This window comes from Narcine bancroftii, chromosome 2 (genome assembly GCF_036971445.1).
Source record: "Narcine bancroftii isolate sNarBan1 chromosome 2, sNarBan1.hap1, whole genome shotgun sequence".
NCBI lineage: Eukaryota > Metazoa > Chordata > Chondrichthyes > Torpediniformes > Narcinidae > Narcine > Narcine bancroftii.
Window position 1 is genome coordinate 229,496,738 of NC_091470.1, and position 26,029 is coordinate 229,522,766.

Below are 26,029 nucleotides of genomic sequence, written 5' to 3' on the forward strand. Positions count from 1 at the left end.
TTGGAGAGCTCGCCATATAACACGATCTTGGGAAGGCGATGGTCCTCCATTCTGGAGACGTGACCCACCCAGCGCAGCTGGATCTTCAGCAGCATGGACTCGATGCTGTCGACCTCTGCCATCTCGAGTACTTCGACGTTAGCATTATATAAGGGACCATTGGCGAAAGTGACAGTAAATGGATATGTATCAAAGCAATTTAACTTAAGCAGGTCAACACGGCAGGGATGCCCACTATCACCTTTATTGTTCGCGTTAGCTATAGAACCACTAGCAGAATTGATAAGAACAGAAAATAATATAAAAGGGATAAAAATAAAAGACAAGGAATATAAAATCAGTTTATTTGCGGATGATGTTATAGTATACTTAACAGAACCAGAACTATCAATAAAAGAATTATATAAGAAATTGAAGGAATATGGAGGTGTCGGGTTACAAGATCAACGTAAATAAAAGTGAAGCAATGCCTATGAATAATGCGGATTTCTCAAAATTTAAGAAAGAATCACCATTTAGATGGCAAATGCAAGCAATAAGATACCTAGGTGTACAAATAAATAAAAATCTCGGCCAACTATATAAACTCAGTTATTATCCACTAATGAAAAAATTACAGGACGATTTAGAGCATTGGAAAGATTTACCACTAACACTAATAGGAAGGATAAACTGTATTAAAATAAACATTTTTCCAAGGATATTATACCTATTTCAGGCATTGCCAATACACCTGACAGAGAAATTCTTCAAGGAGTCAAAGAAAATAATAAGGAAATTTTTATGGAAAGGGGGGAAACCGAGGATAGCACTAGATAAATTAACAGAATGGTATAAGCAAGGAGGCTTACAACTGCCAAACTTTAAAAATTATTATAGAGCCGCACAATTAAGATACCTATCAGATTTTTATCAAACAAGGGAAAAGCCAGATTGGACCAGATTAGAATTAGATAAAATAGGGGAAAAGATACCTGAACACATATTATATAAATGGGATGAAAAATTGATACAACATAGAAGTTCTCCAGTATTACAGCATCTACTCAATATTTGGAAGAAGATTCATGTAGAAAGAAATAAAACAAATTATCAATTACCAAAACTAATATTGATGCAAAACAAGTTACTCCCTTTTACAGTAGATAACCTTTCCTTTAGAGAATGGGAGAAAAAAGGGATTAAAAGAATAGAAAATTGTTTTTCAGGAAATAGATTATTATCCTTTGAACAAATGAAAGATAAATACAATATAACACGATACAGCGCTGCCATATTACCAACTGAGATCCTACTTGAAGGACAAATTAGGAAGCAGTGTGAGTTTACCAGAGGGAAGTAACTTTGAATATGTGATTACAGATACAATGATAATCAAAAGATTTATAACAAATATGTATATTAACTGCAAGAAAAGGAGAATGAGGAAACAAATGGTAAAACTAAACAAAAATGGGAACAAGATTTAAATATAAAGATAAAAAAGGAAACATGGGAGAAATTATGTTCTGGAACGATGAGAAATACAATAAATACGAGGTCGCGCATGATACAATATAACTGGATACACAGGCTATACATTACACCTCAAAAGTTAAATAAATGGGACCCAACAGTATCTGATAGATGTTTTCGATGTAAAAAAGAAATGGGAACAACAATTCATGCAATCTGGACATGTGAGAAAGTAGAAAAATTTTGGGAAGATCTAAACCAGATATTAAATAAAATTACAGAAAACAATATACCAAAGAATCCAGAGATCTTCCTCCTAAGTAACATAAAAAACAAAGAATTTGGAATTGATTTGGAAGATGCACAAAAAGATTTGTTAAGATAGCTCTAGCCGTAGCAAAAAAATGTATTATGTCAACCTGGAAATTGGAAGATAATTTGAAAATACAACAATGGTATATAGAAATGAATAAATGTATTCCATTAGAAAAAATAACATATAGTTTAAGAAATAATATTGAAATATTTGAACAAATATGGGAGCCTTACATGAAACACAATAGCGAAAACCTACCGGGGACATTCACTACCTAAATTAACGAAAGGAGAAGGAAATGTAAAGAATTGACTCAGTGGAATTTCTTGTTTATTTTTATTGAATGACAACATTGTTTGACTGGTTTAATGTATCCTAGATTTTGTACTTTAAATGGATGGGAGGGGGGAGGTAGGGAGGGCGGGATGGGAGGAGGGAGGGGGGGGGAGAAAATGGCACTGTATATGTTTGAAAAGGAAAAAGTGTGTATCATGGTTAATGTGGTTTATGGTGTGAAAAATAAAAAAAAATTAAAAAAAAGAGTTCGTGTGATAGAAAATCATGATTATGGCTGATTTTCTCTGACTGTGATCACTCTGTAATGTGGGAGTCTACTGTACTTCTAATTTACTTCTTTGTCCATTAAATGTTTATTTTTAAAATATTTTTATTTTAACATAATAATCCTATATTCATGTTCTACTAATATAACAAAGGAATAACATATCCTATACATATAAATCCAGCTTACAACAAATTTCATCTATAATTGTTAAGTTGACGTTATTTGTTAAAATAATCATGAATATAAACCACTTGAGTTACATTATACCAACACTCATCATAGCTTGATATAAAATCTAAGTAATTGTTATGATCTAGGACAGTTGTAATTAAACCATATATGATCAACATATTTAAAAAAAATGAAAAAAAGCTAATACTAATCTAACCCCTCCCTCTAATCAAGGTTGCTTAATAGGACCAAAAGAAGTAGAAAAATGAATCAAGTTGTGACTCAGAGGACAGACAGAGCATCACTGGAGCATCCAAATTACCTAAAACTGCCAATTGTGACAGTATTCTATTGATGGGCCCGTAGTTTTAATATGGTATCTAATTTATATCCTGTAGCCACTGTGCACAAGTAAGTGAGAGTTCATCTGAGAGTTCATCTATCTATTTCATTGAAATTGCTCATCTGGCTATCAATGTGCTCAAAGCTAAAACTTTCTCTTGAGATGCCAACAAAAGTTTATCCGGTTTGCGAGAAAAACCAAACAAGGCAATTAAAGGGTATGGGTCTATTTTAGTCTTAAAAATTATTGATAAAGATTGAAAGATACTCTCCCAAAATCTTCATAAAACATATGAATCAATGAGGCTTCAAAAATTTTGCTTTTTTCACATAATGGGTTAACCTCTGCATAAAAATGAGATAATATAAGTTTAGACATATGTATTTTATGTACTGTGGTGGTGTGAGCAGTGGAAGAAACACAACCAACACGTTGAGGGTCGTTAACGACTGTCTTTATTCAAATTCAGCACGCCCCTTTAAGGGCAGCATGAGCTCAGTCACCTGGTGCATTGTGACATCATAATCGCTGCCCAGGGTGCGCGCTGGAAGGGATGCTGGAGTCAGAGAGAAACCTCTGACAACTCCATTTCCCCATGGCTGCCCCGCCATGTGGTGATACAAGCCCACGAATGATTTCAGAACCATATGGAGCGGCGATGTCCAGGCGCTGTCCGTGCGCCGGATGATTCCCAGTTCCTGGAGCCTGGAGAATTTCTCCTTTGCCTGCTGGAGCTTCTCGGGCGGCAGCCGTCTGGGTCTAGCATGCAGCGGGGGACCCTATGTGGCGATGTGGAAGACTCCATGCTGGGGCAGGGCAGCGTTGAACCGTAGCTCTAAGATGGCGGTGAATTCGTGGAGGATCTCATCGAACTCGTCCCCGGTGGCAGCTAAGGCGGCGATTTCGGGCCTGCGGGCTTCTGATTTGTCCATTCAGGTAGAGTGGAACATTCGGGCATTGACCAGCCTTTTGCCTTTCATGTCAACCAGTAGGCCGTGAGCTCTGAGGAACTCGGCCCCTAACAGCGCAATGCCCACGGAAGCTAGGATGAAACTCCAGTGGCACTTCTCCTTCCTGATCTGGATCTGTGCCCTGCAGGTGCCATAGGTCCTGATGGTGGAGCCGTTGGCCGCCCGCAGGGTTGGACCTCGAGATCGGGAGCGAGACTCTAATGCTGTGGGGGGAAGGACGCTCAGCTCAACCCCTGTCTCCACAAGGAATTGGCGGCCGGTGGATCTGTCCGTCACATGAAGGAGGCTATTTGTGTGGCCAGCCATTGCAGCCATCAACGGCGGCTGGCCTGGTTATTTCCCTGAAACCCGCAGGGCTGGAGGCACTTAAGGGCTTGTGCTCCCCAGCGCTGGTGGTAGAAACACCAGGTTGACTGGCCCTCCTCTAGCTTGGTCTTGGGAGTGGCTTGCAGTCAGCTGGCTCCTGGTCATGCCACCTGGTTGAGGGCTGCCTCGTTCTCCCTCTTTGTGCGCCAGAGGGCATCCACACGGGCTGCTGCTCTCCTCGGGTTCGAGAAGTCTTCATCTGTGAGGAGCAGCTGGATGTCCTCTGGCATCTGTTCCAGGAATATGTGGCGGAAGAGAAAACAAGGCTTGTGGTCTTCCGCCAGGGCCAGCATCTCGTCCATCAGCGCCGACGGACTACGGTCCCCAAGCCCATCTAGGTGAAGGAGCCTGGAAGCCCGTTGCTGGGCAGTTAGCCCAAAAGTTCCAAGCAGCAGCTCTTTGAGGGCGATGTACTTGCCTTTAGCCAGAGGGTGGTGGATGATGTCGTCCACCCTCGCTACCGTACCTTGGTCCAGAGCACTCACGACATGATAGAACATTGTGGCGTCTGAGGAGATGTTGTGGAGTTAAAATTGTGCTTCCGCCTGCCCGAACCACGTTCTGGGTCGCTGGGTCCAAAAGGAGGAAGCTTGATGGAGACAGCGTTAACATCTGCTGAATCCATGGTCTTTTGAGTCCAGAAAAACATCTGGGCTCGTCGGGGTCACCACTGTGGCGGTGAGAGCAGTGGAAGAAACACAGCCACCACGTTGAGGGTTGTTAATGACTGTTCTTATTCAAATTCAGCACGCCCCTATAAGGGCAGCAGGAGCTCGGTCACCTGGTGCATTGTGACATCATAATTGCTGACCAAAGTGCACGCTGGAAGGGATGCTGGAGTCAGAGAGAAACCTCTGATGACGCCATTTCCCCATGGCTGCCCCACCACGTGGCGATACAAGCGGGGCTGGTTTGCCATGAGGATGTGCGCCGCCACAGTACAACCTTAAACTCTTGTGTAAATTTACTTTATAACCCAAAAAATTGTCCAAATTGAGCGAGCATAATTAATATATTTGGTATAGAAACCTCCAGATTTGAACTAAAAAGCAATAAATCATCTGCTTAAAGAGATACTTTATGTTCAATTCTATTTCTGGTTATTCCTTAAAATTCTCTACATTGTCACAGAGCAACTGTTAATAGTTTGGGTTCTGCGAGGAATCCCAGTGGCGGTTCCAGCGTTGGGTCCAGAGAGACAGGAAGCACCAGCAACGAGAGTGAAGAAGCTGAGGGTCGTGATGGAGGAAAGCTTTATAAGGCGATGAGACCCAGGGAAAAAACACTAGTGAGGCAAAGCAAGCGGGGGACTTGGAGCCCTCCCTGCGGGAAGTGATGAAGGCACTGGGCCTCGTGGAGGACAGACTCTTCCAAGCAATGGACATGGGGGAAAACTAGACAGGATGCAGGGTGCCCTCTGCATCTCTCCAAGCAATGGACATGGGGGGGAAAACTAGACAAGATGCAGGGTGCCCTCTGAGGCCTAATGGGGAGAATGTCAGAGGTGGAGGAAAGAATGGGGGCAGTGAAGGTAAGATACCCAACATGGAAGATAAACTGGACACATTGATGAGGGAGAGAGAGAGCATATATGGGGAAAGTTAGATGCCCTTGAAAATTACAGTAGAAATAATATTTAAAAAGTGTGGTAAAAGAGGGTACTGAAGGGCAGAACCCTGTGAGCTTTTTCCAAAGTTGGATCCCTGAAGTATTGGGTAAAGACAGATATGGAGAAAGGGTGGAAATAGTGAGGGCACATAGGTCCCTGCTCCAGAAACCAGGTCCCAGACAGAAATCACGTTCTGTCCATCTATTGTGTTACCAGGACAGGAAAAAATATTGGGAGTAACAGTGGCCAGCACAAGAAGGAGGGGATGCCCGATAGAAATAGAGAGGAACAAGTTTTTCTTCTACCCCGACATCAGTGCAGCGCTCATAAAGGCCAGGAAGGTGCTTGAGCTAGCCAAAAAGCTTATAAAACAGAAAGGATATGATTGCGTACTGAGATGCTGAGATTCCCAGCCACCCTGAAAGTGGTACTACTGGGGTGGGGGAAGGGGGGAAAGGAAGTTTTTAAACCGACACTGGAAAGGCACAGCAGTTTGCCGAGGATTTGCCTATGCTTGTGGGAGAAAGAAAAACAAAAGCCAAAATGGAGATTATCCCACAATAATATAAATACATGCCATGTAAAGTTTTTTTTGGTGCAAATAAGTATAAATATTGAGTTTAGTTAAATAAAAATGAAGTGATAAGAGAAAACATTCTGAGAGTCCAAGGGAAATGGATGGAAGAAAAGATGGGTGCGAGGGGTACAGCCTGTAATAATGAGGGGGATGGTGATGATTTAGAGGACATAGTCTCCAAGGGAGGGTGGTGTAACGCGTGGCAAGAATTTGGATGGGAAAGTGTTTGGGGTTAATTAACTGTTTTACCTTAATTTTCATTTATATTTTGTCTTTTTATTTTTCCTTAGCTAGTTATTTTAGTCTTTGTTTTTTTTCCCCCCAAGATCTGGCATGGGTCTGGCGATCAGGAGTAGACGGGTGAAGACAAAGAGTTGAATGAGGAGGGGACCTAGGGTTGTAGAGGTACAGAAGAAATACAGCTCTATCAACCCCTGAGACAATGGCTAAGAGCATAAAGTTTGCTCATTTTAATGTTAATGGTTTAAATGGGTCAGTCAGGAGAAATAGAATCTTGGCACCTATTAAGAAAATGGGAGTAGACCTAGCCTTCCTTCAAGAAACCCATTTAACAGAATGAGACCATCAAAAGTTAAAAAGAGGATAGGTGGCTAGGTGGCTTAGTTTGAAGGCAAGGAGGGTGGCAATTCTGATAGTGTTCTGGTGAGAGTGCAGGGTGTGACTGCAAACAAAGCACAAAGCAGGTAGATTTATAAAGGTACACTGTCAAATATACTCGGAATCCTCAACCTTATTAAATGTATACGCCCCCAACATAGACAATGAAAAACTTATGCAGGACATTTTCCTAAGATTGGCAGAGGAGAGGGAGAACATTCTAGTTGGGGGAGATTTTCATTTCTGTTTGGATCCTGTTTTGGATGTCAATAAAGAAAATAGTGAAAACAAAAGCAGCACTCACCACCATTGATGGTATGAAGGAGCTTAATTTGATAGATGTATGGAGGCAGAAGCATCCAAGGGAGAGGGACTACTCCTACTCAAGGCAGCGTGAATCCTACTCTAGAAAATATTTTTTCTTAGCATCAGCCCATATCGAGAGTAGGATCATGGAAGCTGAGTACATGGCAATACTTCTCTCAGATCACTCATCCCTGATAGTTAAAATTGAAATTCCAGACAAACAGGAGATGGTATACAGATGGCATCTTAATGCATTGCTGTTAAAGAAGCCGGAGTTTTGTAGTTTCATAAGAGTGTAGATAGACATGTTTTGTGAGGCCAACTGTACCTCTACTCCAGATAAATTCCTCTTATGGAACAACCTCAAATCTTATATGAGGGGTCAAATATTTGGATATACTAAAACAGTAGGGAAAGAATATGAGAGGGAGATGGGTGAATTAGTCCAAGAAATTGCTTATTTAGAAAAGAGCTCAGAAGATCAGTACAGGATTTTAACAAATAAGAAGTTGCCTCATGTCTTCGCGCATGCCCAGTAGCCATTCCTTTGTTCTCAGCCATGCTAGAGAAACTGTGGATTCAGCCTGGGAAACCCCTCTATTTCACCACCTCCGAGAGTTTCTAACATTTTTTCATTCAATTTTAAGAATAACTAGTTATTAGGGCGTATCATATTGGCCTAGAATTTTTGAAAAATAATTTGGTGCAGACAGTGGGGGATGGGAAGAGGGGATGAAACATTAAATATGGTTACAGTTTTGCCCTGAAATGTCACTGAATTAGCAATTCAGATTTCTGGAATTGGGCTGTGAACCAACAACTTCCTGTGAGACTAGAACCATAACCTACACCTAAAGCGATAAGCATCTTTTGTCACGAACTTTGAAGAACCTCAGGTCAAACCCCGCCTCCTTTTGCCAGAGGAAGAATAACTTGCATTTATTTAACACCTTTTATCACTTTAGAATGCCCTAGAGTACATTACAGCTGATTATTCACTTATAGACAACAGCTGCACTTGCTGTGTAAGAAAGTCTGAAGCCTAGCTATGCATAGTGAATCTCACAGACAGTTATGAAATAAATGATGATGTCACCTGCTTTAGTAATATTCAACAGGACATCTGGTAGAACTCTGGGATTCCTTTTCTGAATAGTGCCATGGGGACTACTAAAGGGGGAAGGCATTTCAGTTTGAGAATAACTGCACTGGCAACAATGTACCAATGCTTGGGATATTAAAAGATCAGGCAGGATTATTTGGAGCAGACTACAAACCGTCAACTTTCCAAGCAATAAAGAACCACAACTTATACCTGAAGCTCCAAGCATCTTCCATCAGAAATGATTAAGAAACTCAAGCCAAACTCCACCTAATCTATTGTATTTGATGCAGTCATTGCAGCCTCCACTACATCAGTGAGTGCAAAGGAAGATTGGGTTGAGCACCTGATCTCTGCCTGTGGGTGCAAGATAAAACTTCCATTGCCAGCCATTTCATTTCTTTTGCCATTTCCCACAGTCTCATAGAATGAGGTCAAATCTAAACATTTATTTTGGACAACCTTAGACCCAATGGCATGAACACAGAATTTTCCAGTGTTAGGTAAACCTACCTCAATCTGATTCTACTTTTACCATCTCTTCATAATTTATTCCTCTTCACAATTTTCTCTCTAATCCATTCCACCCACTGTCTCTCCTCTCTTCCACCTTCTGATTAATACCCCTATTGTCTTGACCCCTCCCCAGAGCTTTCTCCTCTCTTTTCCCCTCTTTATATACTTGAAATCTTCCTTTCCCACTTTAGTCTCAGCCATGGTCTTAACCACGGATGCTGCCTGACCTGCTGAGTTCTTCCATGTTTTCTTGGTTCACTCAAGATTTCACCATCCCTCGCACCTTCCATTATATTGCCTGCTCTGCTCTCTGTTGAGTGAAGCATCATTTGCTCAAATTTCTTAACAATATTTTCCAAGTTATCACAGTTCATTCTTTTTTGTTCTGGGTTGTAATATCAGCAGTGTTGCTGCATTCTTCTCTTGTGAATTCCATTGAAATTGTCTAAGAAGCACAAGTAAGTTCCTAATTTTTATTACTGGGTTTCAAATTCTGAGATGTCTTGTAGAGTTTAGCTGTTTCAAATGTGCCATCTGGCTGATCTGAGAACTCAGTTTAATATTCCACTGATAATTTTCCTTTCAGTGGCCCTGGATTTATTTTTCAATTCTCCTATTTCCTATGCATTTATTCTTCTGCACAGGCATTCCAAACCCATGAGATCATCTCATTTTTTTTGGTTTTCCTTACTTTTGCTCTGAACTCCCTGATCAACCATTTCCATGCTTCATCTTCACATACTTTGCACAGCATCCAGCATTCCAACATAAAACTGGAGCAGGGGGTTGTAACACCCTGATTCTCTGTATCTTGGGCACCATGTGTAAAGTCCCTTGAATATCCAAACCAGGAACCCTTTGGAAATTAGACCGAGTGGAGAAAGCCCCCTGTGGGCTTCTGAATTAAAAGCATTTCAAAAATATTGTTTTCCTAAGCATTGTAAACTCTTTCCGATGGAGCCAGGAGGAGAGGCTTGGCTGGTTCAGTAGGAATTGCAATTCAATCCCTTCTCTCCCCTCTTCCCCCATAATTTGCACTCACAACCTTTTCCACGTTTATTTCATCACAGAGATAGACAATACAGGAAAACCCAGCCTTTATTGTCCATACCCAATCGTCCCTGACTGAGAACCAACCCCATTATTTGCTCCAACATCAAAGCCACAAGATTGGGTAAGAATGGCTGATTTCCCTTCCAGAAGGACATGAATGAACCAAATTGTTTTTACTGACTTCAGTGTTAATATTACTGAAGCTAGTTTTTATTTTCCCCAAAATAACAAAATCAAAGTTTACTTAATTACTTGAAATGAAATGCCCCAGCATGGGATTCAAACTCGTGACTCTATTATGTCTCCAGAACTTGAAGCTCTAAGACCAGCAAGTTAACCACACTGTCACTGCACTCACTTTGATTTATTGTGGGAGAATTACTACCAATACTGGGTGTAAACGAACCTGTCTTTGAAAAGGGGAATGATAACCTTTTCTTTGTATTCTGAGTACAATCCTTATAATCTCATAGCACAAAAACAATGATCTACAATTATCAAAAAAAAGTTAGATAATCTTTCCTGCTGATCCAATTGCAAAATCAAACTCTCTAAGCAACTTGTATGGCATTCTGTATATTTCCAGAATCTTTCAGAAGAAAACCCTAAAAGGCTTCGACAAGATCAATAAATTACTTCCTAAATGATTTATTTCATTTTTTTTTTCTTTTTAGATGAGAACTTCCCTGATTTAGCCCTGCCTTTAACTTCTAACTCTCTTTCAATTATAAACCTTTCACAGTTGTTTTTCCACATTGAGCCCCGCTGACGCCACACGATTATCTGTATCTGAGAGAAGATGTTTGCCGATTGTATTAATGGCCAAGAGTGCATAGTCCTCCCCCAAATAAGCCACCATCCCTTCTGCTGTGAACCTTACCCTCTCTTAATCTTTTTTTTACTGTAGCTGAACATACAATAAAATAGATTAACAAAGCTTGTCAGGTAGTTCACAACTTTGTGTTAAAGGTTTGTCTTGTTTATACATTCAACTTGTTTTCCTTGATCTTTAACAAATATTTCTGGATCATCCAATAGGATCTATAGTCAAGTTGAAGAATCACAATGGAGAAATAGTGGGAGAAATAGATTGGGAGACATCGCCTGTGATCTGGTTTCTGGCAAAGCAACATTCAGGGTCTTATAAAAGAGGCTCCATAAACTTAAGGTCACTTCTATGGAGGATGAGTGTGAGGAAGAAAAGGAAGATCATGAAACCATAAGCTCACTCATGGTACAGTTTCCTCATTCTCCTTTTCTTGCAGTTTAATATACATATTTGTTATAAATCTTTTGATTATCATTGTATCTGTAATCACATATTCAAAGTTACTTCCCTCTGGTAGCCTCAGACTGCTTCCTAATTTGTCCTTCAAGTAGGATCTCAATTGGTAATATGCCAACACTGTATCTTGAGTTATATTGTATTTATCTTTCATTTGTTCAAAGGATAATAATCTATTTCCTGAAAAACAATTTTCTATTCTTTTGATCCTTTTTTTTCTCCCATTCTCTAAAGGAAAGGTTATCTATTGTAAAAGGGAGTAACTTATTTTGCGTCAATATTAGTTTTGATAATTGGTAATTTGTTTTATTCCTTTCTACATGGTACAGTTGGCGTAGATGTTAGTCCAATGCTCTTACAGCACCAACAATCGAGACTGGGGTTCAAATCCCGTGTTGTCTGTAAGGAGTTTGTACGTTCTTCCCTTTGTCTGCGTGGATTTTCCCCTGGGGCTCCAGTTTCCTCCTACCTTACTTGGGGGTTGTAGGTTAATCGGGTGTAATTGGCGGCACGGGCTTGTGTTCCAAAATTTTGTGAATCCTTGGACTTCTCCAACATGCTCCACTTCCATGTTCCTGCAGAATCTCAGGACAGCAACGACTGCCTCGTGCCTTTGTTAAAGCATATCATGAGGCCAGAAACCTGGAAGGTCCCCTTCTGCATGTTTTTGTTGATCCAGTGTCTTTTTTTTAGGAATACCCAGGAAAGGTAAGGTAACAATATTGGACTGGAAAGCATATATAGCAAATCCACATTCTTCATGCAATGGCTGGGAACCGTCTATTTTCACAGGGTGACAACATTTTCATCTTTTCTCTACATTTAATAATCCTTATATATTCAGTCAGGTTTGTGATTAACACAAAGTTAATATTGTACACAGGTGCCCAGACCACAAGAATGTCAGAACCAAGTCCAAGTTAAAATGTATTGTTACATATATGATATCACACGCAACGAGATTCTTTTTTCCATAGGCCAGGCTTATCAAATCGATACCAGTAACTGTACACATCAGGAACTGTAAACAAACGATGTAAATTAAAATGTAAATTTAAATATATAGTAATAAATAATGACCATATGAATCCTGAATTGAGTCTCTAAATGAATATAATTATCCCTTATTGTTCAAGAGTTTGATAACTGAGGGTAGTAACTATTCTTGAGATATCTGTACCTCCTTCCTGATGACAGTAGCAAGTATAGACCATGGCCTAGGTGGTGAGGGTCCTTAATAATTGACGCCTCTCGCTGACAGCATCAGTCCAGAAAGATATGCTCAATGGTTAAGAAAGTTTTGCTTTTGATGTAGTGGGATGTGTTCACTACCTTTTGCAGAATTTATTGCTCAGAGGTATTGGTGCCCCCATACTAGGCCACTATGCAGCCAGTCAGCATACTTTCCACCATACATCTGAGGCTGTTTGCCAAGGTTTTTAATGATGTACCAAACCTCCGCAGACTCCAGAAAAAGTATAGGCGCAGACGTGCTTTCTTTGAAATAACATTTACAATGCCCTCTATAATGTTTGGGACAAAGACACTTTTTTCCCCTCTTTATTTGCCCCTGTGCTCTGCAGTTTTAAATTTGTAATCAAACAATTCACAATTTATTAAAGTGCACATTCCAGATTTTATTCAATTTTATTTTTATATATTTTGGTTTGACCATATAGAAATTACAGCACTTTTTATACACGGTCCCTACATGTTTGGGATATTTGGCTTCACAGGTGTTTGTGAGAATTCAGGTATGTTTAATTGCTTCATTGGTGTAGGTTTAAGAGACCTGGGCTTGCTTTGAAGCTTTTGATCACCTTTGGAGTCTGTAGTTGTCATTTTGCAACATGAGGACCAGAGTTGTGCCAATGAAAGTCAAAGAAGCCATTCTGAGGCTGAAAACAAGAATAAAACAGTAAAAGACATCACCCAAACCTTAGAATTACCTAAAATCAACTGTTTGGAACATCATTAAGAAGAAAGAGTTCAGTAATCACAGAGGGGCTGAAACTCAAAGGAAGCCCACTACTGCTGCTGACAGAAGAATTCTCACTATAATGGTTGGCAGTATGGTTAGTGTAACAGATAGCGCAAAGCCTTTATAGCACCAGTGATCATGACCGGGGTTCAAATCCTGTACTGTTTAAGGAGTTTGTACATTCTCCCCATGTATGTTTGGGTTTTCCCTGTGGGCTCCATTTTCCTCCCACTGTTCAAAAATGTACCAGGGGTGTAGGTTGATCAGTTGTAATTGGTGTCACAGATTTGTGGCCCAAAATGGTTTGTAACTGCTGTATTAGAAACATAGAAGATAGGAGCAGGAGTAGGTCATTCGACCCTTCGAGCCTGCTCCGCCATTCAACGAGATCATGGCTGATCTTAAAGTTCAGTACCCCGTCCCCGCCTTCTCTCCGTAACCTTTAATACCCTTATACTGAAGAAATAGATCTAATTCCCTCTTAAATAGATTTAACGAACCTGCCTCTACTGCCCTCTGTGGCAATGAATTCCACAGATTCACCACCCTCTGGGTAAAGAAATTCCTCCTCATCTTGGTCCTAAATGGTTTTCCTATTATCCTCAAACCATGGCCCCGGGTTCTGGATTTTCCCATCATTGGAAACATCCCATCTGCATCCATTCTGTCCAGTCCTGCCAGAATTTTATAGGTCTCTATGAGATCCCCTCTCAATCTTCTAAACTCCAGCGAGTACAATCCCAATTTGCGCAATCTTTCCTTATAAGTCATTCTTGCCATTCCAGGTATCAGCCTGGTGAATCGTCTCTGCACTCCCTCCATTGCAAGAACATCCTTCCTTAGATAAGGTGACCAAAACTGCACACAATACTCCAGGTGGGGTCTCACCAAGGCCCTGTATAGCTGCAGTAAGGTATCCTTGTTCCTATATTCAAACCCTCTTGATATGAAGGCCAACATACCATTTGCCTTTTTAAACACCTGCTGTACCTGCATGCTCACCTTCAGAGACTGGTGTACAAGTACCCCTAGGTCTCTCTGCACTTCCCCATCTCTTAATCTATTGCCATTCAAATAGTAATCTGCCCTCCTGTTTGTATTACCAAAGTGGATAACCTCACATTTATCCACATTGTAGTGCATTTGCCATGTATCTCCCCAGTCCCTCAATTTATCCAAATCACACTGGAGCTTCCTGACCCCCTCTTCCATGCACATAACCCCTCCTAGCTTAGTGTCATCTGCAAATTTGGAGATATTACATCCAATCCCCTCATCCAGATCATTAATGTAAATTGTGAACAGCTGGGGTCCCAGTACAGATCCCTGTGGCACCCCACTGGTCACCGCCTGCCACTCAGAAAACAAGCCATTTATCCCAACTCTCTGTCTTCTACCTGCCAGCCAGTTCTCAATCCACATCAATACTTTGCCCCCAATCCCATGAGCCTTGATTTTGTAAGCCAGTCGTTTATGCGGGACCTTATCGAAGGCCTTTTGGAAGTCCAGGTACACCACATCCACTGGCTCTCCCCCATCTATTTTACCTGTCACCATCTCAAAGAATTCCAATAGATTTGTCAAGCACGATTTACCTTTTGTAAATCCATGTTGACTCTGTCCGATCCCTTCTCTGCTAGTCATATGCTCCACTATTACATCCTTAATAATGGATTCCATCATTTTGCCCACTACTGATGTAAGGCTCACCAGCCTATAATTCCCCGCTTTTTCTCTACCCCCCCTTTTTAAATAGTGGGGTAACATTAGCTACTCTCCAATCCATGGGTACTGATCCTGAGTCTATTGAGCTCTGGAAAATAATTCTTAAAGCATCTGCTATCTGAATGGCCACTTCCTTAAGTACCCTAGGATGTAGATTATCAGGCCCTTGGGATTTATCTGCCTTCAATCCCATCAATTTCCCCAAGACCATGTCCTTAGAGATACTGATTTCTTTCAGTTCCTCCCTTGCATTAGTCTCTATGTTTCCCAACATCCTTGGGAGGTTATTTGTGACAGAATATATAGAAATGTTTTCGGGAGATAAATTGGGAAAGGTTTGTTAGGGTAGGTTACATGCAAATACTTTAAAACAGATCTTATTTGAAATACTGGAGACATACTGGCTTCTCACACCTTTTTGCAAGAGCTTTGAAGAGTGCACAAGAGATGTCATTAATGGATTATTGTTTATCAAGGCAACAGATGATAGAGCAGGCTAGAGCCGTTGCTGTCTGAAAGGAGCATTTGCTGTTGTAAGAGGTTCATGTGGTTTTGATAGCAGAGGAGTCAAACAGGCTTTTTCTCAGTCTCAGTGTGTGTGTGAGAGAGAGAAAAGTAGAGATCACTCTGACTGTTTTTCAGCCAGCAAGAGCAGCTGGAACTGAAACAGGAAAAGCTGGCAAGAAGCCCCAGTGTGGAAGATGGCCTAGTCACAGCCCTTGTGGTTCATGCAAGAGGAGAGGACTGGTTGTCTAATGTTTCACTTGGAATAAGGGAAACAAAAAGGAACTCTGTGGTGACCTGAAAGAAAGAGGTTATCATCTGGAGAACCCTGAAAGGGGCAAGTTTTGTCAGGAAGAAACTGAGGTGACTGATGCAAGTGCATCAGTTGTGGATGTCCTGGAACAACAAATTGCTCTGAAAACCGACAAGAACCTTCCTGAGCGGTAACCTTTTACCTTTCAAGCACTAAAGCCTGGTGAACTTTATACATGTTAAATTCTGTGCACAGTATAAGAATTGCCTGCAACCAGTGAACTTGGAGGAATGAGAAGTGAGATTGGACTGTGAACCAAAGAACTTTTCTGAACTTACACACACATTACATACATGTGCGCTTAGAATTAGAAGGGGGTTAAGTTAAGTTAATAATAGATAAGTTAAAGTTTGATTCTGTTTTCATGTTTAAAAATAATTAAAAGCAATTTTGTTTAAGTAACCATTTGTCTTGGTGAATATCTATTGCTGCTGGGTTTATAGTCCTCTGGGTTTATAACAGTTAAATTTAAATGAAGAAAAATCCTAAACATATATCAGAAATGCCCTTCAGAAGGCTCATTGAACGGTTGATTTTTGTAATACTAAGGTTTGGGTGATATTTCCCACTGTTTTATTCTTGTTTTTCAGCCTCATAATGGCTTCTTTGACTTTAATTGGCAAAACTCTAATCCTCATGTTGAAAAAATGGCAACTACAGTCTCCAAAGATGATTAAAAGTTTAGAAGCTAGCCTAGCTCTCTTATATCTGCACCAATGAAGCAATTAGACATGCCTGAGTTCTGTAAGGTAAAAACATCATGAGATGGGACCGGAGAAGGAGTCACCCAGTACTAAGGAGTAACAGAATGCAGATGTGACCTTGTACACTCAAGATAAGCTTGGCACTAACAAGAATGATGTGCAGCAGACTAACAGAGAAGGGTAGCAACAGCTTATTCATTGGACAATGTAATGGTATGATAATTTACTAAGTACTGTAAGGTAAAACATCATGAGATGGGAATGTGTAAGGAGTTACCCTGTACAGGGCTGTAACAAGATGTGAATGCATCCTTGTACTTACAAGATAAGAGAGACATTGATGGATTGAGAGGCAGGAAGCTAGCAGGGAAAGGATAGCAACAGTTTTAGTCATTGGACAAGTAATGATATGATGATGTTCTAAGCACGTATCCAAGGGTATAAAAAATCACCATTTTGCTGATAACGGCAGAATGCATTCTCCGACTAACATGGTTAGTTGCAAGTGTTACAATCCGGTAATAAAGGACAAAGAACCCTGATTTCGACTCAGTCTGGTGTTTGTCTCACTCATTCATGAACAAAGCAGACCTAACAATACGTATCCTGAGGTATAAAAAAAACACCACTTGCTGATAACGGCAGAATGCGCCTTCTCCAACTAACACTGTTAGTTGTAAGTGTTACAATCCGGTAATAAAGAACCTTGATTTCGACTCAGTCTGGTGTCTGACTCACTCATTCTTGAACAAAGCAGACCTAACAGTTCTCACAAACACCTGTGAAGGCAAATGTCTCAAACATTATGGTGCTCTAAAATGAGGGAACTCTGCATGAAAAGTGCTGTAATATATATAAATAACTTTGAATAAAACCTGGAATATGCTCTTCAATGAAATGTGAATTGTTTCATTACAATTTTAAAACTGTGGAGTAAGGGGCAAATCAAGGAAAAAAGTGTCTTTGCCCCAAACATTATGGAGAGCACCGTATATGATGGGACCAGGACAGGACCTCAGAGATAGTGACACCCAGGAATTTGAAGTGGTTGACCCTCTCCACCTCACCTCTGATCCCCCAATGATCACTGGATCATATACCTCTGGTTTTCCTCCCTTTAAAGTCTACAATCAGTTCCTTGGACTTGTTGACATTGAGTGAGAAGTTGTCGTTAATATACCATTCAGCCAGATTTTCGATCTTCCTCCTGTCTGCTGACTCATCATCCCTTTTTATACAGCCCACTATGGCAGTGTCATCAGCAAGCTTTTATATGGTATTAGGGGTTGTTGCCATTGTTGCTCTTTGCCGCACAGTCATCGATGGAAAGCGAGTAGAGCAGGGGGATAAGTATGCATCGGGTGGTTCTCTGGTGCTGATGGAGATTGTGGAGGAGATGTTTTTGCCAATCTGAACTGACTGAGGTCTTGAGGTGAGGAAATTGAGGATCCAATTCCACAATGAGGTATTGAGACCAGGAGAAGACCCCTTATGATCTAATGTATGTCGAGTTAGTTGCATCACCAGGCTTATGCCGAAGTCCCTTTTCTTTCACATTTGTCCTGTTTCCCTTGATATTTGACAGATGGTTCCGGGTCATTTGGTGGGATTGACAGCCAAGAAGCAGCTCCTTCTTGCAAGAGTTTCTTGATCTCTGAAAAACGAGCATGTTGCATTTGTTTTACGAGTCCGATGACAAGACCTGCTGATTGAAAAATAGGATAAAACTATTCTGAAGGTATGTGCTGGTTAGATTCCTCCAGATTTTGTTGTTGCACTGAACACACTGATCAGGGACTTTAGCGATTGCACACTTACATCTGTATAGCTTAGGTTATTTGCCAATGTTTGTGTGATGATTAAACTAAGCAGATACGTACGTACAATTTCTACGACACACCACTGGAAAAATCATTTTTTATACTGTAAGAGGATGAGAGGCCAAGAACTAGAAATAGTTTAAGTAGTTCCATTATTTGCAAATATGCGATGGACCCAATGACCTCCTGTTCCCTACATTTCTCATGTTCAACTCATTGAAAGAACATTGCTTCCCTTCCCATTTGCAATTATGCCAGCTGTGGGCAACACAATGGCAAAGCTGGCAGAAGTGATTGGATAGGCACTCTCCCACTCTCCGCTCCAGAGAAACACTCCAATTCTAGGCACATGGTTCATTCTGACCACTGTGGACTTTGCATCTTCCTTTTTTGATGTGTGGATTTCTCCAGGTGCTCCAATTTCCTTCCCCATTCCAAAATTGTGCCATTTTATTATCAAGCCACGGGATTCACTGGTTTAAAAAAGGGCTGGCTGGAAGCAAGACCTTTTGCATGTTGTGACTGATCCTGCCTCCACCAGCCCCCTCTGGCAGCTCATTCCAGAAACCAACTTCTTTTGGATTAAAAATCAATTCCTTAGATCAACTTTAAACTTCCTCCCTCTCTAGTTTTAGACATTACAATGCAAGTTACCCTATTGATGCCTTCATCAATTTGTGTACGTGCTCCTATCATTGTCACCTCCCACTCTCCTTCGATCCAGAAAGAGCAGGACCCAGCCTATCCAATCACTCCTGATAACTAAGGCCCTCCAATCCATTTTCTGTAACAGGGTTCAGAACAGTAAATGAGATTGTATAAATGTGCCTTTTATTTATACTTTTTTTAGTGAATCCGTATCAGACTTAGACATATCAAACCCTTCACAAGCTTCCAAATACAGGTTCAAAATCTCTTTGTTCTCTCTAGGATGCTACACACACAAGTGATGCTTGACAAGCAACCCCTAGGCACTTTTACACCGCCGCTGAAGAATTTATTATGTTAATTCCATCCCATAATCTTTCCATTGGGACCCCTACACATTTTTACAGAGTGGCAGCAGTGTGAATTAACTGCAGCTACATTGTAAGAAACAGGCCTAATGAATACAACATTCCCCCTCCATCAATCTCCACAACACAGGAAGGTTGTGCAAAAGTGCCCCTGTGTAAATGACCACATCAGGGCACACCAGAGGTAAGAATGCTAATTTTGCAGAATACTGGTTTCTATGTAAAAATGCCAAGTGATGTTGATTGGGCTGCAACTCAGGTCTGATGCCACACTGAATCCCAAATATATGTTCATAAAAGGGCATGGCCCATGGACAGGAAACCAGATGAAATCATAAAAATCATAACCTGGAATGAACATGGCGCAGGATATCATGCAGTTCTGTTTTACAATGTATTTTAATGACTCAATGACTTTAATAAAGGAACAGCTAAAAAGCTGTAACATAGCGAGAATTAGATGCCAGCACATTTGTAGAATTGATTATATTTCAGGGACAGGTATTTGAATGTTGGAAATGACTGAAGAATAACTCAGCACCAAGCTCAAGGCCAGTCTAATCACTCAACTGTGTCAAATGTCTGAAAAGCAATATACAGGCTGGGCCTCCAGGAGTGTATGCAAGCAGGGGAGCTCCTTTTTCTGAAGTATCACTCCAGCTACTAAAAACGAGTGCAATGGGGACAAAGTCAGTATGCTTCCCTAAAAGGAATAAGATGAAGCTTCCAGGTAAAGATGGAAATGTGCAGATGACGCTTAGGTCTCAACTTTACAGAATGGCATTCTGTTCCTCATCCTGTTGCATCATTTCTCACTGGACCCAGCCTAAAAAGTAACTACTGTACTCAAACAGGAGGCTTGTCCCTGGGATATACAGTGAGAGATAGACCTGTATTCATTATCTCACCGCTAGTTTTCATCAATGTGTTCTGTCAATTTTTGTACAGCCTCTTGTCAATGCTCACCTGTTAAAAATGAAACCTGGCTGATATGTACCCTGTGGTACACAGTAATGTAGGTTTTGCAGCTACAAAAATATCTCCTACCAAACAAAAACTAGGACATCAAGGTGGGGTTGGCATATGTGGGCCATCTCTCACCAAGACAGGTTAATTTTTAAATGAGGTAATGATAAAGAAGGGAGCAGAGCTAAAAATAGGCTCCACAAATTATCAAAGGATTGCTGGGTAATAAGATTTTTTTTAAATTAAGAATAAAACTAAAACCATTTTAAAAATGGACATTCAAAACTTGTAAATTATTTTTAACAGTCTTCCGTTAGCTTTGGAAAAGCAAAGTTCACATAGCTAAACATCACAGCTGCCGATGTTGAGAGACAAACACTAAATCACAATTCTTTATCCCCTGTTACAATGGAGGCATGAACTAGTTTATTTTAACTGGGTTAATGTGTCTTTTAAGCCAGCAGGCGGAGGAATGTTAAATTAATAAGGTTAAGCATTTGCTGATTAATATTATTCACATTACTTCCATTTTTTTAACATGTAAAACTGTTGACTCCCAACATTTTTCTACCTGATTGGTGATCAGGCCCATTCTAAAGATCCATTGCAAATTAACACATATTTTATAAAAAAATGATATTTGCTTTTTAGAACAAAAAGAAACAACAGAACTTCTAATTGTGTAAAATGACACAAGTGAGAGTGATCCAAATGCTATCCATGCAAAAAAAATGTTAAAAACAATTATCTATTCTTTGAGTTTAAATACAACTTTCAAACTGGAAATGCAGACATTATTGTAGAAACACAAAAGTCTGCAGATGCTGTGATTGTAGTAAAACCACAGAAATGCTGGAGGAACTCAGCAGGTCTTGCAGCATCCATAGGAGGTAAAGATATTGTAACTGATGTTTTGGGCCTGAGCCCTTCATCAAAGAATGAGTAAAAAGCAGGCAGGTGTCTGAATTAGTCTGTGTAGAAGTAAAGAAAGGGCAGGGGAGGAGCACAGGCCAACAGACAAGAGATGTTGATTGCACATGGAGAGAAGAAACAGGGATAAATGGGAAAGGAGGACTAATGGAAACTGGAGAAATCGATGTTAATGCTGTCCCATTGGAGGGTGCGCAGACGGAATATATGGTGGTGTTCCTCCAGTTTGTGGGTGGTCTCAGTCCAACAGTGCACGAGACCATGGACAGACATGTGTGCAAGAGAATGGAGTGGAGAATTGAAATGAGTGGCCTCTGAGAGATCCCCGCTATTGCAGGGGACAAAGCCAACGTGTTCAACAAAGTGATCTCCCAGTCTGCATCCAGTCTGTCTGATGTAGAGGAGACCACAATGGAAGCACCAATGCAGTAAAAGACCCCTGCAGATTCACAAGTGAAATGTTGCTGCTACAACTGCATTGTATTTTCAGATTACCCTGATTTGCACAGATTGAATGGGTAAGGCTGTTTTGGAGGTTTGGCCATTGAAATTGTGGCCATCTTGTGAAATATTAAAAGGACTTAATTTGGCCAAATTGGAGGAAAATGGCAACTTGAAATCAATACTGCACATCTCTGATTTATAGCAAGACAAAGGAGAACTCTTCAAAATTATGTGTATCTATGCAATGTCTGGCGAGGTTACCTTACAGTGTAGTTGTAAAACTCAAGGTTGTCAGCCCTGATGCCTGTGAATGGCTCAAGCTCAAAATACTGTTGTTTCTTTCCTTTGTATTCGCCAGAGAATCTGAATGGGTCAGTTGCTATTTAGCATATCAACATTTCTCATTGCCCTTTTATTCTTGCTTAGGTAACAGAAAGCGGCATCATCTGCAAAGAGTAGTTCATGGACAAGTTTCTCTTGTGTCTTGGTGTGAGCTTGCAGGCGCCTCAGATTGAAGAGACTGCCATCCGTGCGGTACCGGATGTAAACAGCGTCTTCATTGTTGGGGTCTTTCATGGCTTGGTTCAGCATCATGCTGAAGAAGATTGAAAAGAGGGTTGGTGCGAGAACACAGCCTTGCTTCACGCCATTGTTAATGGAGAAGGGTTCAGAGAGCTCATTGCTGTATCTGACCCGACCTTGTTGGTTTTCGTGCAGTTGGATAATCATGTTGAGGAACTTTGGGGGACATCCGATGCGCTCTAGTATTTGCCAAAGCCCTTTCCTGCTCACGGTGTCGAAGGCTTTGGTGAGGTCAACAAAGGTGATGTAGAGTCCTTTGTTTTGTTCTCTGCACTTTTCTTGGAGCTGTCTGAGGGCAAAGACCATGTCAGTGGTTCCTCTGTTTGCGCGAAAGCCGCACTGTGATTCTGGGAGAATATTCTCGGCGACACTAGGTATTATTCTATTTAGTAGAATCCTAGCGAAGATTTTGCCTGCAATGGAGAGCAACGTGATTCCCCTGTAGTTTGAGCAGTCTGATTTCTCGCCTTTGTTTTTGTACAGGGTGATGATGGTGGCATCACGAAGATCCTGAGGCAGTTTACCTTGGTCCCAACAAAGCTTGAAAAACTCATGCAGTTTGGCATGCAGAGTTTTGCCGCCAGCCTTCCAGACTTCTGGGGGGATTCCATCCATACCTGCTGCTTTGCCACTTTTCAGTTGTTCGATTGCCTTATATGTCTCATCCAGGGTGGGAACCTCATCCAGCTCTAGCCTTAGGGGCTGTTGAGGGAGCTGGAGCAGGGCGGAATCTTGGACTGAGCGGTTGGTACTGAAAAGAGATTGGAAGTGTTCTGACCATCGGTTGAGGATGGAGATCTTGTCGCTGAGGAGGACTTTGCCGTCTGAGCTGCGCAGCGGGCTTTGGACTTGGGGTGAGGGGCCGTACACAGCCTTTAGAGCCTCGTAGAAACCCCTGAAGTCGCCAATGTCCGCGCTGAGCTGTGTTCGTTTGGCGAGGCTAGTCCACCACTCATTTTGGATTTCCCGGAGTTTGCGCTGAAGATGGCTGCATGCGCGACGGAAGGCTTGTTTTTTCTCTGGACAGGACGGCTTTGTAAGGTGAGCCTGGTGGGCAGCTCGCTTCTTTGCCAGCAGCTCCTGGATTTCCTGGCTGTTTTCGTCAAACCAGTCCTTGTTTTTCCTGGAGGAGAAGCCCACTACTCTTTGCAGATGATGCCGCTTTAGTTGCCCATTCAGAGCCAGCTCTTCAGCGCTTGACGTCCTGCTTTGCGGAAACTGCCAAAATGTTTGGCCTGGAAGTCAGCCTGAAGAAAACTGAGGTCCTCCATCAGCCAGCTCCCCACCATGACTACCAGCCCCCCCACATCTCCATCGGGCACACAAAACTCAAAACGGTCAACCAGTTTACCTATCTCGGCTGCACCATTTCATCAGATGCAAGGATCGACAATGAGATAGACAACAGACTCGCCAAGGCAAATAGCGCCTTTGGAAGACTACACAAAAGAGTCTGGAAAAACAACCAACTGAAAAACCTCACAAAGATAAGCGTATACAGAGCCGTTGTCATACCCACACTCCTGTTCGGCTCCGAATCATGGGTCCTCTACCGGCACCACCTACGGCTCCTAGAACGCTTCCACCAGCGTTGTCTCCGCTCCATCCTCAACATCCATTGGAGCGCTCACACCCCTAACGTCGAGGTACTCGAGATGGCAGAGGTCGACAGCATCGAGTCCACGCTGCTGAAGATCCAGCTGCGCTGGATGGGTCACGTCTCCAGAATGGAGGACCATCGCCTTCCCAAGATCGTATTATATGGCGAGCTCTCCACTGGCCACCGTGACAGAGGTGCACCAAAGAAAAGGTACAAGGACTGCCTAAAGAAATCTCTTGGTGCCTGCCACATTGACCACCGCCAGTGGGCTGATAACGCCTCAAACCGTGCATCTTGGCGCCTCACAGTTTGGCGGGCAGCAGCCTCCTTTGAAGAAGACCGCAGAGCCCACCTCACTGACAAAAGGCAAAGGAGGAAAAACCCAACACCCAACCCCAACCAACCAATTTTCCCTTGCAACCGCTGCAATCGTGTCTGCCTGTCCCGCATCGGACTGGTCAGCCACAAACGAGCCTGCAGCTGACGTGGACTTTTTACCCCCTCCATAAATCTTCGTCCGCGAAGCCAAGCCAAAGGTAACAGAAGGGATAGGAAGTAGTGTAACAGGTTATGCAGGACACATAGGTTGTGGAACTATCTGAATATACCAAGTATTAAATTGTAATTTAAAAATTTTTTTAGATATACAGCACAGTAACAGGCCATTTCAGCCCATGAGCCCATGCCACCCAATTAACCTACAACCCTCAGTACATTTTGAACAGTGGGAGGAAACTGGAGCCCTCCGGGATAAACCACGTAGACAGGTACAAAAGCTCTTACAGATAGCGCAGGATTGGCCTGATCACTGGCTCTGCAACGGCGTTGCGCTATCCACTTCGCCAAACGCGCTGCCCACGATTCAAACAAGAACCCAGTTTTCAAAGCAAACTAATAGTATATTTGTTACTGTAGAAGCCAGTCATTGGGTATCAAATTTTGATTTTAATCACTCAGAGGAAGATAATAAATGAATGTTCGTGTCAATATTGATGTTAATCATTTCAAAATGAGACCAGAGAAAGTATTAAGTGGCCATCTCCTGGTGATTGCATGTCACTGGGGAGTATATTCAGAGCCAATCCTCAACTTTGTAACAAAAGTAGTATATTTTGGGTGTCTGGTGTTTTATGTTCAAAGCCCTCAGACCAGACACTCTTGGCTGAATAATTAGATTCTGCCAGTTGACCTGTGTCCCCATTGTATATTTGTCTGTCTCCATTCAATGTTTAAGATAACAATTGTAGTCAAATGGAGCTGCTGTTGATCATTTGTTGTTGTCTTTATATTTAAAAGGTACAAAAGCCTAATTTATTTTGAGTTTGGAGATTTCACCAAGAAGGTCTCCAAGAGAATGCAACTTGCCGTGTCCAATGGAGACCATTTGCACCTTTACCAGTGCCTGGCTCCACAACAAAGAGGATGGGGACCAGCAGAGTCATGCTTTGTTATCTGTTTGCATTAAAATATAATGTTAAGGGACTGTGACCAAGCCTCAGTGTTTGAGTGTTCCATATACAATGAGGAGTTGAATGAGTTTTTGGTGATCTTGGTCAAAGGAGATATATTGGCAAGGATAGAGTGAAGGTGCTGAGGGCAAGAAGGGCTCCCGGAGGGCCTCGGGTGCTGAAGACTTCCTGATTGTATCGGAGGTTTGGACCTGGATCTCAGCTTGCCAATGTTTTGAACAAGAATCTGTGCGGCTGCGGAGTCTGCGGGAGCGCTGCAGGCGAATCCACAGATACTCGGTGTCTCTGAACAGACTCTCTCCTCTTGTGAGGGGTGCCAGTTAATGCTCATGGCAATTCTCTGTTTGCCTTACAGAAGGCAAAAGTTGAAGTATATCATGTAATTTACATTTTTAAAAGTATTATTACATGGCAATAAAAGGAACCTTTGAAACAATGCAACATTCCCTCATTGCTACACTGGGTATTGAGCTCAAAGTCCTGACATGGAGCTTCAGTGAGAGAATGGAGCAACAATATACATGAAATTGATTAAATAGCAGTATCACTACTTGTGATAGTACAGATTCTATCAGTTCTATATGTACAGATGCTAGTGTAGGATGACTGTGATTGGCTGAGAGTGTAGCCACACCTACTGGCAGGTCTTAAAGGATTGCTCCTAGCCAGACCAGGTCATTCTGGACTGGTTGACCTACTTGTGATATGCTCCAGTCTTTTAG

At 41.7% G+C, this 26,029-nt stretch overlaps 1 long non-coding RNA gene across 4 annotated transcripts in view; it reads left to right on the forward strand.

The window, feature by feature from the left end:
- The window catches only part of LOC138752622 (uncharacterized), a 45,816-nt gene extending 20,490 nt beyond the window's left edge, over positions 1-25,326 (forward strand). For 2 of the 4 annotated variants that reach the window (XR_011350773.1, XR_011350776.1), the window contains exons 2-5: positions 11,007-11,202; positions 18,066-18,218; positions 19,231-19,500; positions 25,135-25,326. This is a non-coding gene — a long non-coding RNA (uncharacterized lncRNA). Of the gene's footprint in view, positions 1-6,699; positions 6,779-11,006; positions 11,203-18,065; positions 18,219-19,230; positions 19,501-25,134 lie in introns of all 4 variants that reach the window. The other 2 variants (XR_011350775.1, XR_011350774.1) reach the window with 2 other exon arrangements.
- The last annotated feature ends 703 nt before the right edge of the window (positions 25,327-26,029 follow it).